General features: G+C 45.0%; 1 protein-coding gene and 1 long non-coding RNA gene across 4 annotated transcripts in view; one reads left to right on the top strand and one right to left on the bottom strand.

Annotated features, from left to right (window-relative positions):
* Nucleotides 1-4,556, bottom strand: part of LOC109314072 — a 29,532-nt gene extending 24,976 nt beyond the window's left edge. Inside the window, exon 1 of the long non-coding RNA XR_002102213.1 lies at nucleotides 4,287-4,556. This is a non-coding gene — a long non-coding RNA (uncharacterized LOC109314072). The remainder of the gene's footprint in view (nucleotides 1-4,286) is intronic.
* NR6A1 (nuclear receptor subfamily 6 group A member 1) overlaps nucleotides 1-19,569 on the top strand; it is a 150,955-nt gene that overhangs the window by 68,367 nt on the left and 63,019 nt on the right. The window lies entirely within an intron of this gene.

Genomic DNA, 19,569 nt, shown 5'->3' with positions numbered 1-19,569 from the left:
GGAACTATTTTATGCATTTGTCTTAGCAAACAAATCCCTGTCGCACAATATTCCATATTCCTGAGGAGACAGATTGTGCCACTCTATGATATTACACAGCTCCTGCTTTTTCAAAGCCTATTAACTGCTAACAGTTTCTTTCTGGCTAGGGATGTCCTTCCTCTGGAACAGCCATTATTTGACTGAAGAAATTTGGTTCAGCTCTGTCTTCTACATTTTCTGTATAAATTTTTTACCTAACAGCCGTAGGTAGGTATCCTTTCCCTACTTGTGCGTGGGATTATTTTCAGCTCTAGGGTAAGTACACAGATGTAGCAGCAGAAGGGAAACTTCTGCCTGGACTTTCCTTGCTTGTTTTTTATTCTGTAAGGCAGAAACTCCCTGTCGCCAGCCTTTGGGAGTCTGCTTTCTACGTGGTTTGCTTAACTCATCTTCCAAATTAGTTACATCTGAATTAATGGCAAAGGCAGAAAGTAACCTTCCAGCATGTCCTTTTGTTAAATTTCAATTTTAAGGTTGGTTTTATAGGTAGTCTGCTCCAAGTCCAAGAGTCTGGTGGCGTTAATTCTGACTGTTCTTGGTAGAAACCCCAAATTGTTCTTTGCGTTGGTTGAAAATTAAGTCTATAACGTAGTGCCCGAAGCTGACAGGGTTTTATACCCGCTTTGTGCTCTTAAAAAAAAAAAAAACTGTACCAACTTCAGCGTGCGCCCGCACACAAATATCCAAACAGCCTGCCATCTAACACGATTCCCTAGTAGGTAACAGGCACAACCCATTATACCGCATGATTAATATAATTTCCTTTAATTCTCTGCTTTTCATGCAAACGTAATCCTGCAAGAAGTATTATTTCTGTTTGCGTGTCTGCGCTTAGGATGTTTTGAAACAGCAGCTGGATTCTTTTGCACGATGCATGTTTTGCGCTCAGCCTACTGAGGTGGGAATTTGCCTTTGTAGTCAAAGGTTTTGTGTGGCATTTTTGTCATACCTTCTGTTTGTCCATGTCCTGCCAGGGGGGCACTGGCAGCGTGACCAGTCCACTTGGCACGCAGGTGCCAGGAAGGCCCACACGGACATCTAGAAGACATGTCCAGAGGGTGTTTTCTTTTGAAAAACAAGCCTTGTCTGCTCCCTTCAGAAACTTCTCCCTGCTGCAGTCTGTGTTCTCTCTTGTTCTGCGATTGCAAAGGATTGCATTTGTGCTTAAGAAGGCAGTTTTTTTTATGAGGCACAATTTTGTTTTTATGTTCAGTATATAATACTTGATATCTCTGATGCAGTTTGTAACTACAGCAACCCCTTCGCTATCACAGAGTACTATCATTCTTGATTTTTAAATAGCTGTGCTCCTGACCAGGAGATATGCTAACAGCTTTCCGTACTTTATGTGTGGAGAGAGATTTTGGTGGTTACGTTCCCTTCTTTGCACTGTACCTGTATGGCACTTTAAACCACGTTCGGTTGCCTGTGAAGTCCATCTAATGTTCGGTGGCTGGGATAATTGTTGTGACTTAAGAAAACCGTGGCTAGGTGTGGCTGGGGCAGCAAGTCGCGCATGTTTTTTGGTTGCAGTCTAGACCCTCCAACCTGCCTTCCTGCTGTCGTGGCAAAGACTGAAACTGCTGCTGGCATTTGGCTGATGTGGCACGAAGAGTCAGGGCTCAGGTTTTTAATATAATAAATCCTGCTGTTTGGCCGTCTGATCTTTCTATTTGCTGCTTATCGGCATATACCAGGGGTTGCTTGCCTGTTCTCCAAGGAGCTTTTGGGTCTAACTTCTGCAGGGTTTGGGGGCAAGGGGGTGGGAGTGTGGGAGGAGGGAGGGTGCGTGGGGAAGTGGCAGAGTATTTGTCAAGTCTAATAGTTTTGCATTTGCCTCAATTATTTTGGTAATTAGTGCACTGAAAGACACCAGCTTTGATCCTCTAAATAATTATTACGTAGGATATCAATGTAATCAATTATGCCGTAATTTTATTAGGAAATGATATTAACTGTCTGGTCAGATCTCTTTGAAATCAGGTCGCTGCTAACAAAAAAAACTGTTGGCAGTAGGTACCAGCTAGTCCAGTAGGAAATGCATGGCCTTTTATAAGCATATTTTAGCTTTCTGTCTCTTTTAAAATCGCTACCTCATTTCGAAGTTAATTAAAATCTTCAGCCCTATCTTGCTTCTCCAGTCGCTCTCCACTCCAGTCCACGGGGGAGAGTCCATAGCTGGGCAGTAACCATATGGACGTCATGATTTTATGTACTGTGACAATAAAGCTTTTATGACACTCTCGGTGGTTAAAAATGGCAGTAGGAGCTCTTAAACATGGCATAGTTATGTTGCTTTTTTGTAACAGCAGACCTGCCAATAGTGCATCAAAAGCTGTAATTTCCTGTTCACTGAAGCCCCCTATCTCTGTGCTGCTTTAAGCTTTGTGTCCCATAGCTTGTGCCTGTGTGCTAACAAATCTCTATTGTCCAGTGGGTCGAATAGTGGCTGGAACTAAAGAATTGCTGTCTGGTTTCTATTCAAATCCAGGTAGTCAGATATATGAATGGACTTTCTCGAACAGCCTTGTGAATAACCTCTGCTTGGCGTGAAGGCTACAAACCAGGCTATGAAAGCTCAACTAAGTCTCACAGGTTCACAGTTAAAATCTTTAGATGTGGAAGGTGGAAATGTTTCAAAGTATGCTTTAAGTGCTCCTCCTGACCTTTTAAACATATGAATTACATGTCTGGGTGGAGGAGGGAGATGAAGTTGTAACCAGGCGCACTTTCTAAACTTGTTTAAAGAAGACTAGTTAAAACCAACCGAAAAATCTGCTTTGAATCTAAAACATTGCTATGAAAAGTTTGCAAGCTCAAACTTTTTCTCAGTACAAGTTAACGTTTACAAAGCTATCTTAATGGATTAGTTGCATCAGAAAATTCCCACCGATAAGCATCAATAGTTAACAATTGCGGATACTTTGCCCAACAAGTGCACAAAATAAAGGTCCTTAAGCTAGAGAAGATCATTTCCAGAAAATATTTCCTCGATCTAGTGAAAATTGCAGGTACAGCTTCACTTGCCACGTTTATCTGCCAGTATTTACAACAATCTTGACAAACCCATAATTTATTAAAAAGTAACTTGAAATAAAAGTAAGCTGTTGAGCAGCTCCACCAAAACCAAACCCTCTCTGCAAAGAAACGAAGAATAGCAACATAAGCAAAGCCAAGTAGCGACTGAAACCTTGAAAAGCAGGTTCCCCTCTCACGTTTTACCATCTGTTCTGAAAAATATTCCAGAAATATAAATTACAACAACTGTTGCTAAGGCGTTATCGATCGCCACGTTTTCTCCAAGCTGAAGAAAAGTGTGGAGGGCTTAGCAGCCGTTAGACTAACCGCGCTGTGCGTGTTCCTGTTATGTCACAGGTAGCGTGGAAGAGAGCTCTTTTATGTTTCTTTTTGTCTTAAACTCAGACAGCTTTGTAAGCAGTAGCGTGTGGATTACGAGAGTTAGACAAAAGCAGGCGCGACTGGAAAGGGGGGGAAGGCTCGGGGCACTTCCTGTCACTCAACACATTCCAGCTCACTAAAATTCTCCACACCCTTTCCCCCCGTTTTTCTAATTGCAGTTATTTCAAATTCATTTTGCTGCGGCGGACGGTTGCTTTTTCCGTGCTGCATTCCTTCAGATTACACAAAGCACAGCTGGGGAAAATGGCTGGCATGTTCAGAAGCAAGTCACGATTGCACGCATGAGCACCTCGCACATCCATTTTTTTCTGCACAGCAGCTGGCTGACCTGTCTCGGCCACTGCTGGCCTATTGAGCGACCTGGACTGTCTGGTTTTGGCTCATGCCTTTGTCCATGTCTGGCTCAGTTCCTCTCTGTCTATATTTGCCTCCACTAGCCCTCCAGGCTACAGAAGTGTTTGGTTACATAAAACTCCTGATTTAAACGGAATAAAAACTTTAAACTTTGCACGATTCTTTTAACTTTGTTTTTTTTTTTTTGAAATGTTGCCCCTTGCTAATTTTCTTAAAGCCGACAAAGTGTCAGGAAAGCCTTTTTGTATTCAGCATGCACTAGCTGGTTTTGTAACTATCTCCAGCTGTGTTATATTATGAGATGTATATAAAAAGCTTCTGTTCGGAGAACAAAGGAACACGTGCAGAAATGAGACCGGAAAAAAATTCACTGACAGTATTTCAGTCGACAAGCTATTCCAGAGTAGTTAGCAACATTTCTAACAGGTATACTCCTAAAGAATATTTTAAACAAGAATTAAAATTCTTACCTAGTTAAGGCGATGGAGTCGTCCTGAACTGTTTGTTGCATTACAGACTTTTTTTGCAGTTGGGTCTCTGTCCAAAAAAAGTTGTAGCCTGTGTAGGCAGGAGAGCAACTTCCTTGCAGCTCAGAAGGCAATTTTTAGTGTAGAAATAGCACTCCCAGCCAGCACGGCATTCGGTGCCTTTGCACAAATGCAGCCATGAGTTTGTCACCGAATATCACAGGCTTGAAAGCAGGCTAGACGAGGTATTGAACCACTCCAGATTTCCTTGCAGCCCTGTCTGCTTCACTTGAATTGAACTATATATGACCCAGATGATGGACAGAAGCAAATTTAGTCATGTGCAGGGCTGGGACACAGCCTATTTGCTGATCCCTGGCAGTGCAGGGGTTTGTCTTCTGATTGGGCCATACCCTGATCATTGAAATGTGAAGCCCCATACCATTCAAAGGCTGTAATTCAGGACTGGCTGTTTGGGTGTCTAGTTGCCTTCACTTCTAGTGAAATGCTTTAAAGTTGTCTGTTTTATTTGGTATTGCTTCTCCTGTCTGAGACCAAGCACCTGTCTCCCCCTCCCTTGCAGTGACACCGAACTAATATTCTTGAAAGAATAAAGAACTGTTTTCCTTGCTGACGCTCATCATGGATGCTCACGTACCAAACCCAATTGCTCAAGCAGTAATTACTTCAGGAGTTTATTTTATATTTTCAGACTGTTAGGTTGTGAATGACATCCTTGGAAAATAAGTTTTCCCAGGCTGGCATAAGAAAACATATTGTGGCGTTTTAACGTGCATCAAAAATGCAGCGCAGATGAATCTGCTCGTTGTTTGTAAGCAAATACATTTATGGTTCAGCATTTTCCTGAAGTCCTGGAAACTGTTTCATTTCCCTTTTGTGGGGTTGTCCCCCTTATTCTGGCATCCAGTCACGTAGAGCACTGCCACGAGGGTACTAGGAAAGCTTAGTCCCCAATGAGCTGTGACATAGCCTTTAATCATGCAAGACAGTCAGGGTCTGCTCTCATCAGCTTGTCTGAACTAGTGGACCTCGGGATTTATTTCTAGTCTTTCTGGGCCACTGGGAAACTAGGTCATTATACGGCACTGTCAGTTGTGACATTTTTTGTTCAGTGCATGAAAGTAGCTTTCATTTATTTAATGTGAGTCGACTTCATATTCATACTTAAAGGCAGTAATGTGTCATAATAGGGTTCCAACACTTATAAATAAATTATACTGCAGACTGCTGAAAAATTGCCGGGATTGTTTCTTGTAGTAGAGCATTTGGATAATCCCACCCTATTGTTTTGCTAAAACCTTTCCTAAAGGCGATGTAATATTAAGTCAAGTTTCCATTCTCCCCATCACGAACGAGAAGGGCGGGCACGTTTCTGGCTGGAGACATGCAAAGTGCCGTTAAAGACACTTTCAAGCAGGGCCACCCAAATGGATGGATCAATACCCGGCACAGCGGGTCCCACTTGACGTCCCTTCAGAGCAGCCAAATGCAAAGCTGCTGGCCCCTCCGTTTTTCCCAGGCTGTCTGTGTATCTAACGTGAGCGTGCGCTGGGCGAGGGTAACGGGCCACTTCGGTTTGTGCTCTCTGCAGAGTGTCGTTGCATCGGAGGATTTTGCACCCTGATTTGTTTTATTCTCTGGGAATGGAAAACTTGGGAACAGGACTCTTGCGTGAATGGTTCCCTTCCTTTTCTTAACTCTCTCTCCTGCTCTCCCTCTCTTCCCCCTACCTGTTCCCAGCTCCCCACATTTTTCTTGCTCTCCTCCGAGAGAGCGCGTCTGTCATGGGGAGCCAAGTGTTGACGATGAGTGGGATATGGGACATGTAAACATCCCACTCTCGCCAGACATACTCCTTTCTTCCAATTAGGTCAGGCTCTCTTAGGTACAGATGCCACACAGAGATATGCAAGTCGGGGAAGTCACCCCCCCCCCCCAAGCAATTGAGTAATGCAGTCTGCTGCTCTGATAAAAGGAAGCAGCTGTTTACATAGTACCAAGTGGAGGATAACAGGGACCAGACATGTTTAACCTTGTCTCCTGCCTCTGCCAGCTACCAGCCATTTTCACTACGAGTGCTTTTTGTTGGAGGGGTTTTAAGACTTCACTGATGACATCAGCCATGCCAGTGGCAAGAGCATGGTTTTGTTTCAGAGGTGGCTGTATCAAACCACCTTGACGGGTTTTTGAGGCACCTATATTGAGTCTTTTACAGGTTTTTGCTCTGGTTCCTTCAGCTACCTGCATCACTCCCCACCTCCCTGTACAATGCTTGGTGAAGGAGCCAAGCCACCAAACAGCTTGTGTCATCTGGACCCCGTATAACAAACAGCAGAATAGACTGAGCTTTTCAGAAGTGATGGATGGATGGGACTGGCTCTCTATTCTCCAGTTCCTGCTATGCAACAGAAGCACTCCCAGTGCTGCACAGACACTCTCTGCCCCCATCTAAAGGCAACAGGGCCTCATGAAAAATGTGCGCTGGCTTTTTATATATGTATACTTTTGTTTAATACTCAACTCCTTGCTAGTCTTGTTCCTGCTGCTTAAGCCACAGCTTCTCCTCTCGTGCATGTAGTTTCTAGGAAAGCTGCATGCCTCGTCATGCTGGTTACAGGCAGCATAAAGTAATCTGTACGTACACAGCTCTGTTAACCTGTGAATTTCGAAGCACTTGATGACCATAACTTAAAATGTACAGCATCACACAGAGGGAGACTGGTAAACTGGAGGGACCAGGTTGGAAGCGTATTTCTTGGGACCAGATGGAGAACTAAGAGCAGACTTGAATCTTTGTCCCTAATCTGTGCTCCAGCTAAAATGTAATGAAAAACGTTATGCCATTTCTTATTAGATTGTTTACTCCCAAGTCCACAGCCTCAGGACCAAAATAGTAATGCACTTATCCAAATTTAATGAAACTCAATCTGACTCGCTCCTGCCATTTATAAGGTTTCTAATAGTCATTCTTGCATCTGACTACTTGCATCATTTTCAAGGTTTCTAATAGCAGCTCTTTGACAGTGATTTTTTTCCCTTCATGGATGATGATTGTGCAGTTAAACAGTACAGTTATGTTAAAAAGAGGACAGTGGAGATCCAAGATGCTCTGCATTTAAGCCAGTGGTTCTCAACCTGTTTGCTGTAGCAGGCCACATTTGCAGCTTTCCATGTGTTATGTGGGCTGCACCTATGCAACTTCCTCTGTGTCCATTTAACAGGATGTCACGTGGGCTGCAGTGATTGGGCCATGTGGTGGAGCGTGCCCTCCTGTGTGAGGCTGGCTGAGAACCACTAATTTAACCAGTTTCCACTCTTAGCCAATACACAGGTAATAGATGTTTTGTTACAGTGTAAGCAATACGACTAGGGACTGGCATTGCATTAAGCTGTTAAATTAAATTTTCAGCTATGCATACAAGAGTGCGCTACACTTATCAACCATCGTCTGTGGTGTGAACATGTCTTCAGTCTCTAACAGTGGACCCGAGTTGTCCTTGATGTGTTGCGTTGTGTTCAGTTTGTGGGTGAGCTCCTTTTCTACCAAGGCTGGGCAGTGTGCACATTTCTAATGCAGACAACTGTTGGATGACAACCAGCTTGCTAAGTTTTAATGCAAAAAAGACTGGAAGCTTACTTATAGGTTGGAAAAGCTTCAGAGCTTACTCTTTTGCTCTTGCCTGTAGGGTGGGGAGGAAGGGGTGTCCATTAATTGCTACTCCCCCTTTTCACCTTTTTTACCAAATAAGCAGCAACAGTCTCTTCTAGCTGTGCATGCTGCCACAGCTCTACAGGCTTTCTCAGCCCTTGAGGGTGGGCTGCTGCACTGCGCTGCATCTGGGGCATCTCGTCAATGATTTGGAAATTGAAATGAAGTCCCTGAGTGTTTTGTTAAGCGGATGCGATGAACACTAGGTACATTACATCTCTTTCCCTTCCACGCTCCTCTCCTTTGTTCCATCACAACCTGCATCTCTTGGGCATCGGTCGGAGTAGGTTTTAAAGCATGGAGGAATCCATTTTAGCGGGTGGGGAAGTCCTCGAGGTCAGCTCTGTTTGCTGATTACACGTAGAATTCTTCTGCCCCTGGAGCACTGTTTCCCAGCGTGCTAGGCATGTCTCCCAAAGGGGCTTCAGAGTTTCTTGGGTTCAGGTTGCATGTGAATTATGATAGCAGTTGGCAGCTCCCCCCATGATGGTAAGGGAAACAGCGGCTTGGGGGGTAGAAGGGGTTGTTCATAAGCACACTGTTAACGTGCCTCCTTATCTCTTTTGAGGAAAAGCCCTGACCCTGTCTTCCATTAACATGCGATCTTCCATGTGTTCAACTGCTGGAAAATCTCTTTAAGTCAATCTAGGCAATGCCACGATGTTGGTACATGTTGGGAGGGGCGTGTTTGGAGCCCAGAACCGGCTCAGACGTCTGCTGTGCAGCAGAGGCTTGCTGCCGTCCTGCCCTCGGGACAGAGCCGGAACAATCCTTGGTTTTTAACAGAAAAATTAAAGTGTGAGGCTGTCTGCAGGCAAGCTGGCGCTCTGCCGGCACGGTCTGCAGAAGCTCCGGGCCACCAGTGGCTTTGACAAAATCCCATGCTTAGCTTGAGAGATCCACTACATGGATTTCCAAATAATGAGATATCTTAATGCAAAATCCCCCCCGTGCTGCCTGTGCTAGTACTTTATTCTTGTGTTTTGCGCAGAAAAAGGCAAATTTTGCTGGGACTTTTGAACTGAGGAAAAAGATGCTGTTTGGTCTGTCGTGTAAGTTCTGCAGGTATACAGCGCTGACTAGGCTGAGCTGTAGCTGCTGCATTTTGGCATCTCTCTGATTTATGGATAAGAAGGCCCATATTAGTTATCAGCGGGAGTATCTACATGTTAGGGCACAGTAAAGTAATTAATTCTGCCATATGATAGCATTGTTGGGGACAGTGCTATCTTACAGCAGAGTCATTTACTGCACCGAAACACATGTGTAGATAGTGACTGGGTCAGGGCCAAACTCCTACCTGCTACCCAGCCACACGGCTCTGCAGGGCCGGCACCTTTGTGCATCAGCCAGCCCCTCCGCTGCCTGATGCTGTCACCTGGAGCCCCCCTGCCCGGTGCCTCTTGTCAGCCCGGCTCTGCTCCATCCCAGTTTGAGTTGTCACTGTTGTCCGGGGCACACGTTTAGATGCTGCGTGGGAGCAGTTTACTGTGGCTTGAACTGCTCCGGAGTTTAGTGCATCGCATGTGTAGATGCACCCAATTACTTCCTGCCTTGAACAGGTTTTTAGTCCATTAAAATAATCATCTAAAGAGGATGCTGTAATTTCCAAAGTTCTTGGGGCTCTTTGCAAAAGCAAATTTTAGCCCACGCAGCAGTAAAGTAATGGAGTCAGAGTCCAGCAAAAAAACCCAACCTTCTTCCTTTGTGCTTCACAATGACCTTAATGCATAAGAAAAATAGGCTGAAAGAAATAGGATGAAATTCAATGAGGACAAGCCCAGAGTACAATACTTCCAAAGGAACAGTCCAGTATGAAATGGGGGTGCCTGGCCAGGCTGCAGCATTAGAGAAGAGGATGAAGAATTTCTAATGAATCACATGTTGAATGTGAATCAACAAGGTAAAGTTGTTGCAACACAGCATATAAATAGAAGTGTGTATCCAAGGCACAGGGAACTGATTTTTCTTCACTGTTCAGCACTGGCGAGATCCTACTTCAGCACTATGCAGCACAAGTGCAGTGTGTTAGGGTGTTGCACTTGAAGAAAGATGTGGACAAATTAGAGCAAGTTTGCAGGAGGGCAACAAAAATAGTTAGATGTCTAGAAAACAGGACAAACGAGGAAAGGTTGTAACTGAAATTATTTCGTCTGGAGAAGAGAAGAGACACAAGAGGATTTGATAAGTCTTGAAAAACAAAAAGGGGTTTTATAAGGGGTTACCATATGTCCAGTGGGGCAGGACAATGTATTAGGCTAAAATTGCAATAGGGAGATTTAGGGGGAGCTTCCTAACTAATGAGGTTGGCTGAGCACTGGACCAGATTACCCAGGGCGGGTGTGGAAACTCCATCACTGCGAGTCTTTAAGAGTTGGTCAGAAAAACATTTGCCAATGTGGTGACAGACTGCTGCTACCCTCAGGTTATTCAGCAGAAACGGTCGACGGATTTTTCAGGTATCCCGGTGTTTCTTGTGAATGAGTGAAGCATGCCCGGGGCATGGTGCAGTATCCAGCGTGTGGGGGAACAGAAAGAGACCTCCCGTTTCCGACAGCATCCTACCTAGTACTGACAGTGGTGACTGCCCAGAGCCATCTTTAGATAGAGCCTTACTGTGATGTCTGGAAGTACTGACCATCCTTGAGGATTATCCAGCTGTAGCTGAAACCCCAAGATGCTCTTGGAAAGGAAGAAAACTCCAGTTGCCCACCCCTCCTCGGGCATGGCTGCTTTAGATGGAGCTATCTCTGAGGTTGTGTGTACAGTGCCTATCGCACTGGGGCCCTAACTACAAGACAAACAACAAGTAAAAGAAAATAACAAGTAGTTGTAGGCCGAAACCAGGGTTAGCTGCTATTTAATATTAACCGCTGATAAAGATGTTTGTCTGGCTGTGCTGTTCTGCTGGAAAGAAAATGGAGGCACACGGGAGGGCATGCTCCACCACAAGCTTACCTACCTTTCTTAAGCATCTTCCCCAAATACACAGCTTTTCTCCGCCTCTTTCAGCCTTTTCTTCAGCAGCTGAATTGTCCATGCTTCAGGTAGCTGCTGTGTACCTATGTACTGGTTCTCTATTTCAAATGCCATGCAAGAATTAGGTAAAGCCCCCCAGCACGCTAACAAAGGCATTAAGTCCCATTTGATAGTGGGAGGTGTGAGGAAATAGCTACAGAAGTTAAATGATTTGGGCAGTGACGTGCTGAAGTCAGTGGGCCCAGTGTGTGTGATGCAAAGGGGTTAAACTTGAGCTCTCTCCTGTCTGACTGAAGTCATTGCGTGTTTCTCAGGGGCACAGTGGCTTGGAGGTATTCCACTGCTACCAATGTGGGCCCTCTCAAACCTGGAATCAGAAATAGCGCGTTACTTGGACCTCAAACAGATGACTCAAACCTTTGCAACGAAGAGGAATTGGCCACTAAGAAACTTTGATGGGAACTGATGGAGACGGCACCACTGCAGAGCTCTGAGAACAGTTCAGGAACGACGCGGGGAATAACTCACGGGTCACCCTGCTGTGAACCTCTCCCGAGCAACATTCGTGCCATGTTGTCTGACTGTGGGAGTGGAACCACGAATGTTTGGAGTTAATTTTTTATTGGGGAGTAGTTGAGTCCAAAATTTTTGACGTTATCTGTATAGTTAATGATATCTCATCTTCGACATCAAAGTTAATGCTAGTTCTGTATCTAGCAGGTGTATAGTTAATACGGTTAGTTATTGAATAGCCTGCGTTAATGGAAGGTGCTTGCTTCTTTTTCTGTATATGTTTTAGAGTCTTCTCTGAACCCTGTCTGCAGCCCTTAAAATGGAATTAGGCTACCCTTCTTTCTGTTCCCGCTCTCTCCATGTATAAGAAATTTCACATTTTTATGTAGTACTTCACATTCAGTGCAGGGTCCAGATTGTTAATCCTCACAATATTCCTGATGAGCAGGGTGGGTGAGGTGTGGTGATCCATTGCACAGAAGGGGAGCCTGAGACGAGGGAAAGTGAGTTACCCAAGGCCAGGGAGCAAGTCGGTGGAAGAGCTAAAATAGGACTGTGGGACCTCTTGCTCTAACCCATGGGCTCATTCTCCTAGGCTAGACTGCCTTTCTTATTAGCAGCAGAACTGGCCCAAGTTCCAGTCGAAATATGGGACGCCTGTCCATGTTCCTGTAATGCAGAGAACATTTATGTCCCAAAGAAAAAAAAGCTGCAGTTTAGCACTCTGCCAGTTCCATTTTGCTGTCGTTGTCTCAGCAGTTGTCACCTTCTGTGACCATCAAGCAGATAAAGCATCTATCTTTGTCATGGTGCCTCAAGAAGGAAGTGCGCCATCTTAAAGGACATAAAAAATGAGCGCTGCAGCACATACTTTCGCAATGCACATAACGAAAATCACCAGAATTAAAGTTTCATTTGGTGAACGCTACTTTCTGTCTCTTCTGTCGGCCCCTTGCTATAGACCCGATGGGGAGCAGACACACTTCTGCAGTTTATACATGTGTTGTTGTTTTTTTTTCCTCCCGGCTATTTTAGTGCTTGTAATTGCAGAGCCTGTAGTATGTTTATTTTAAAGAGCTGCCGTCCCACTGCTTGGAGAAAACATGCTAAAACCTTCCATTTAGAGACAATTCTCCCGATTATTGGAGTGCTTTTTTCTTCTTTTTTTTTTTTTTTTTACTACTAAGGGAAATTTGCATGAAAATGGAATCATTGTTTCTGAAGAGTTCCATCTGCTCCCGCCGCTTATTCTTCAGCTGAAGCCATAATCCTCTGTTTGTGAAATTTCCCAGTGAAGAGATTTTCAGCTTTTGTTATAATTTCAACACAACATTTTGGGAAAGAGGAAATGCAGAAGTTTCACCCTAAAACTGCTGTTCTAGGCAATATCAGAACCACGTAAAAGCCCATATACAAGTCGTGCTGTCCCTCTACAGGAGCTGAATTAATAGCAGCTAGTAAATTAAGAGTGCTGGTGTTGAGATGGGAGGGCACAGCTCCTTCCTCATGAAACTCTGATCATTTCAGATCTGATTGAGAAAGATGCCCATAAATAATGATTCCTTTGGTGCATCTATGACTCCTCTGTCTGGTGCCTAGGTACGGTGTTGAGTCTGTATTACCCGTGTGCAGGGTAGATGGAGAGGGGACAGCTAAGTCCTTTAAATGAGCATTAACCAGAACTAAAGAGCCGGGTTTCTCTCAAGCAGTTACTAAAGAACTGTAGCATGCATCATTTAGTAGCTTTCAAGGCACTCTGACTGAATTGGGAGACTACACCGCAAATGACAGTCGAAAAAAGCCTTGCGATTCCTCGTATCCATGGAATTGGAGCATCTTGCAGCGTCGGCTATTGGGTGCATATTGCTACGTAATGCACCTACTCTCTGCTGAAGCTGCGGGAAATGGAAAACCCGATCTGCTGTGAAGTTATACTTGTCTTGCTAGGACCTCTGTCGCTATGCAGAAATACAGCAGGAAAGTGGGTCACAGAACTAAGCGCCGCTTCCTGAGCAGCTAAGACACGGCAAATTTAACTTAAAGGGAAAACACCGCTGAAAATGTGAGGAGAAGAGAAGTTCACAAGAACCTAGCTGTGGAAGATGGCAAAAGCATGGCTGCGATAAGCCTGCTTCTTAAATATAATTCCAAGAGAAGCAGCGATCCCGTTTTACATCCTAACTGAAGGGGTTGCTTTTTGCATCTTGTTGAAGCAAATCTTGTGCATGGAGCCTCAAACGATGCAACATGGTAATTCTAGTTAAATTTAGAAAATCCAGTGCTTTCCTGACTTCAGATTTGGCTTTTTTTTCTGTGGTTTTAGGTGCAGTAAGAAGCTAGGATGATGTACTTGCTATAGGGGCCATTTCTTTGGCATCAGCACTGGCCAAGTGGTCTAGGCTTCTCTCCCCTGCCATTGTGGCTGGTGGTTCGCGGTCTCCAGACAGTGGCTGTCACCGCAGCGCTTTCCTTCTTTCCCCAAAGGGGGCTGCTCTGAAACGCCCAACCGTTCAAGGGCATGCAGCACCGCTGCCACGTGGGCAGAGCTGCCTGAGCTGGATGCTCTCTCTGCTGCTACGTGTGGGTCCTTTAATGCTATGCTCGGGTTCCCATATGCAGGCTCCCTGGCCTTTACGCGTACAGGGATGGGGGATTGTGGCCCCACTGCCCTTGGTTTTCAGGATCTGAGCTGCCCCTCCAGGTGCCCAGTAAGAGAAGCACAGCCTTTCTCAGGCTTGTGGACACTCTGGGTTTATGATTGACCTCTTCGGGGCCACATGAGGGTACATAAGACCTGTCATTTATTGGGTCTGGGAGGTCCATTGAGCCCAGTGTCCTGTCTCACGCAGTGGCAGGTAGGAGATGTTCAGGGGGAGGGAGACAAGGGCATATCCAGGATTTTCCATTCTCTTGTCCTCACCCAGTGCAGCTTCCAGCACCGTGCAAGCAAACAGACACGGACTTCATCAAGGGTTCCCAAAGCTTCTCACTGTGTACTGGAGATAGCACAGGATATGTACAGCTCCAGATGAAATACTGAATGCCTGCAGGGTTTTCCTGCTTCCATTTCCTTGCTGCTCTTTAGCATTGTGGAGCACGGCTCAGCATCCTCGGAGGGGTCCAGGATCACCCTGTCCAGAACATGGTGTGTGTGTCTGCCCTGTACATCTAGTAGAAATAGGCTGTGTCCTGAGATGTCCTCCCTCTCTCAGGGACAACTGGTGAGAGATCGGTGTCTTTATAACCTTTAGCCGTTTGTCAGGTGACTCTGATCAGCCTGGCCAGGGGACCAGAGTCCCTCACCGGGTTACCACTTGTCTGGTTCCCATCCCTTCAGAGTCAGGCTCGAGAAGCTGGTTTGCTCAGGGTGGCCCAATGACGCCGATCTCTGACAATCGTGCCATTTGAGGTGTCCCTATTTTTAGCCTTTTGCCAAGTCCCATAATTTTGTAACATGAGGCTTTTATCTCAACAAGAAGATGAAAGACACCCATCCCCACGTTCAGACTGGAGGTTGCAGCCCCCGGTATAAAACAGAGTTCCTTTCCTGTGCAGACACACTTCAGATCATCTCCACCACGCAAATTGAATTGAGAGGCTAGGAGGTTTCTTACAGAAGGCACTGACTGCTCTTAGAAGAAAAATGAATTGCTGACTCCTCAAATGTACAGGAAGGGTGTCCTAATTTATACCTAGTTATCCAGGGAAGTATCTGCTTAGAACATGCGGGAGGCTCCGGCACCATCACTTGTTTTCCTCACAAATCTGGGCTGGGGAGACCCAGCTCTGTGAGGTGTGCACGGCTCCTTCGCCATGTCTTTTCTCCAGAGCGAATCGGATTATTTAGTGCCTCAGTTGAAAGTCAGGCAAGCCCCTTTGGCCTAAAGAGAAGTGAGACTATTATTTATTGCATTAGAAAAGAGCTGGAAGGTTTGCTTTCAGTTTGGCTCTTTCCCGCATAGTGTTTAGAAGAAAGGGGTGTGTTGTTCATTTGAGGTCTAGAGGATGACAGGTATTCAGGTCCTTTCATCTGCTTGGGTTTGGCTTCCTACCCTGTGTTCATTTACCCACTTTGGGTTGTGTACAGTGCACAGAAACAGGGAATGAACTATACATTATTTTATCATTTACTCTGCAGCTTTTCCAGTTGTTCTCAAAGCTGGATTTGAAAACTGATGTAAACTTGTTTCATCAGCGTTTGAATCGCCACAGCCCACTGCATGTGATTTGGAGGGAAGATGTTTTTGTGCTGTTTGCAAGTAAAAATTCCCCATCTTGTGGTCTCGTATTAAAAACAGATTTTGGTTTTTGTAGTGTGTGTGTGTGTGGGGGGGGGTTGTATGAACAAAGCAACTGGAAGGCATGGCCTACATATAAATTCTGTACTCTGTGTAGTGTAGTTATAAATGAGACCAGAAATTACATGCAGCTTTCTGATTTAATGTTCTGTGACATATTGAGTCTATGTTTTAGCCTACAGAACTCCACAGCTGTGCCCTCATTCTCTCTTTCTTGTGATCTCAACATCCCTGCCTTTTAAGGCATTGCTATTCTTGGATCTCAGCGGGACACCATGTTAGACTGTCACTGTATACTCCACAGCATTGCCATTGTGCAAAGCAGCTCCTCATTGGCCTTTCGAATAATATATGCAAGAAAAAGTTCATGGCAATTTAGTTAGTGGGTTATCCAGCGTACTCTGAGCTGTATTGTACAGGCTGGCATACATTAAAGCGTAGTAGTAAGGAAGTAAGTGATAAGTGTCATGAACGGCTTTCCTATCCGATTGCAATGCATCCAATTCTGTTATTTCTAAATGGGCAAGATTTATATCTGCAGTGGCAGTTTAGGCACAGGTTAGTGTCTGCCTCGAGCTGGGTGCTTTGCTTGCTGCCCCGCGGTTCTTTGCACAACATGTGTCTCTACAGTACTAGATCAAAATCTGCTTTTTGCTTCAACCCAGTCCTAGCCATGTACGCATGGCTTGGTTTGGGTGTTCGCTCCAATTGTTGCCTCCATCGCGATGCGGAGTCGCTTGAGGTGACAGCCGACCAGGGGAGTGAAGGGCAGGGGACGTGTCCGAAGGCCAGCGGGGGAGCTTGCTGGATGCCATATCACACAACTGCTACTTGGAGGAGCTGCATGGATTTAGGAAATAATTGTGATGTGACAAGGGGAAAATTGCAATTTTTAAATAATCTGTATATTTTAAATATAGTAGTCAAGACAACAAGATTTGGGCCAATTTCTCTTTCCCCCACGCTTTAAAATTTTTTTTTTTTAGATTCTCAGCCTTGTGTCAGGTTAGCAAGCTTAGGAATAAACCTAGAAATGCATGTAATCAACATTCAAAAAATGTAACTTGGAAATCTCAGAGAGGACTTGTAGAGATGATCATTTTAATTTCAAATCTGCTCCTTACCTTTTTCCTTTAAGATGATCTTACATTTTCTATAATCTCTCTCATCCTGAAGGATCCCTCGGGCTAAACCGCAGTGCACTGCATTGTGGGAATGCTTATGGAAATCACCCTGGATCCAGCAAAGCGGACTGAATTTCAGCTGGCAGTGCTGAAGGTTGCCCATGGATGGGTACGTCTGTGTATCTGCACTGCTGAAGCAGACAGAGCGCAAACAGCCGTGCGGTGCAGCTGAGCCTCCGATGCCACGAGGCCACTCTGCCTCCACAGCAAAATGGGCAGAGAGGTTTATTCCAAGCAAACAAGCTGCCATTTTCATGTATCTAGTGCAACAAGAAGGAATGCAGTCAGAGTCGTACCAGTGTGTCCCCTTTAATGGGTTTGATTAATTTTTAATGGGCCTATTGATCTGGCAGCGTGAACCGAAGGAAGTGCAGTAATGTAGTTTACTTGGGGGAATGAAAAGTCTCAGTTTCTAGTTCTCGTTCTCATTCGGGCTTGTGCTTTTTGTGCACTTGACTTTCCTCCTCTTGTTCGAGATGTACCTATACTCATTCATTTAAAAATAAGTAAATGCTCAGTGTTGGCACTGTGAAGTTATCCATGATAAAGCTGCCCTGTGCCTAACTACATGTCCTTTATTTTAGCCTAAACGTTTTATTGTGGCAAGATTTGCCACTCCAATGCAGGTGTAAAGGTGCAGTCCTGTGGCTGGGTGATTGCACCAAGTGTGGGAGAGCTATCTTCCCCTTTGCCCCTTTTGTTTAACGAGGGAGCCCAAGCACTTCAGCAGCACAAATGACTGGAGCTGACCAGGCGTGATCCCCAGAGAGCTCGGAGCCAGCCCTTCGCCATTGCGATGAGATATGTCCCAAGGCTGCGCTTGGAGAGGTGGGAGGAAGTCTGTGGATGGCAGGGCCTCACTGTTAAAGTCTTTCCTTGTCTCTGCAGTCACTTTTTTAATCTACAGAGAGCTGGTGCTCTCTCTAAACAGCTGTAACCCTCAAGGATACATGACCATTTTTTAGGCTAAAGCTCTGTATCTTTTTACGAACGTTTTCTCACAGCTGCGATGCCAGATCAAATTTGCTTCTGGCTGCAACCTTGCTCAGAGGAAGTAGGAGCGATGAGGGTAGGAGTAAGAGGGTCCATATATGCATGGAGTGACTGTCTGATTTGTTTGCCATAGGTCTGTTTGATGCAGACCCTGGCATTTCTCCCGATTTGGTGATACCAACGGTAGTAAAACAGAACATAAAAGTACATGGCATGGGAAAATGTGGACTGCTCCAGTGAGCCCGCAGAGTATTGAGTAGCCAGTGGCAGGAGCCATCTGGGGCACAGGGGCTCACTTCCAGCCCTGTGACTTGCCCTAGCACAACCCGGGGCTTGGGATCCATCTCTGTGCCTCTGTTTCCTTTCCCTTTGCCCAGTGAGTTAACGGTGCACCCTTGGGGATAGGAATGCCTTTGGACACGGGATAGCAAAATGGAGCCGCAACCTGGGTTTGGGGCATTCAGTACAACCGGAATATAAATAAATAATCTTAAAAAAAAATCCACAAGTGTTTGTCTGCCTGTGTGTTTGACTGGTGCAGCAAGGAGGTTCTGGAAATGCCTTTAGGTCCCCTTGACTTGCTGAGCAAAGAGGTCACGACAAGCAGTAGGTTTTCATCTGGAAAGCAAGAAGATTCAGCAATTGTCAAGGATGTATTGCAGTAAAAATACCAGAGAGTCCGTCATGTTCATTAAAAATGACTTTGCCATCTTGGTACCCATCCAAATGATTTACTGCTGCCAGTTATGGATGGGATTCTTGTGCAAAGGTAAAAAGCCTTAATTTTGCTACTTTTGCTCTGGAGGGGGGTTCAATTTAAGCCAAGCCGCTGTGGAGGCATTATGTAAAACCTGAAGGAACTGCAGCCACAGTTGGTCTGGTGTTGAAGCGCTCCTGCTTTATTGGCATCTGCAAATTACCCCTTGTCCACCATCTGTACTGTATTTACTCATTTGCTTTCAGGTCAGGACGTTGGTTTTCCAGGTTTCTTGATGGCGTGGGCTTTGAGTATGTTAAAGCTTTGAGGAGGGTTATGGTGGTACATATCACAGCAGAAAGCCCTTAAGTAGCTTACTGTGTCATAAAACTTTTATTGTTATCTTTCTTGAACTTGGTTGCTTTGAGATGGAGCAGACCTGAGACCTATAAAAATTGTTTGCTTTCTGTTGTGACAAGCTAACTTCCGTCTCAGAGTACAGAATGGCGACCCAGTACTTCAGGATGAGGAGTGTAGTCTGAAATGCTGAATGACAGCTTGGGCAGCTGACAACACTTGCAATTTGTCTCTCCTAAAGCATGCATGTGTATATATATATTGCAGATAGAAACTTGTGTTAAATATCAAGGCTGTGCCAGATCCTTTAGAAACAAATTCTTGCCTGCTGGATCTACATATAGAGTGCTTAAAGAGTAAATTAAAGGGCTACAGGATGGTCTTTTATGGGATATAGCACAGTAAGCTACAGGCTATTAATGATTGTTGCTGGGTGGTAACTTTATTGTATGATGTTGGGTGGGCAGTTAGTTTAATGAACGGCACTTGTCCATTGCTCTGTGATACAGTTCATGATGCAGATAAATTTCCTAAA

The sequence above is a fragment of the Crocodylus porosus genome, unplaced genomic scaffold, assembly GCF_001723895.1.
Source record: "Crocodylus porosus isolate Cpor-Errol unplaced genomic scaffold, CroPor_comp1, whole genome shotgun sequence".
Classification (NCBI taxonomy): Eukaryota; Metazoa; Chordata; order Crocodylia; family Crocodylidae; genus Crocodylus; species Crocodylus porosus.
The sequence above is the reverse complement of the archived record's forward strand: the minus strand, read 5'-3'. Positions and strand labels throughout refer to the sequence as shown.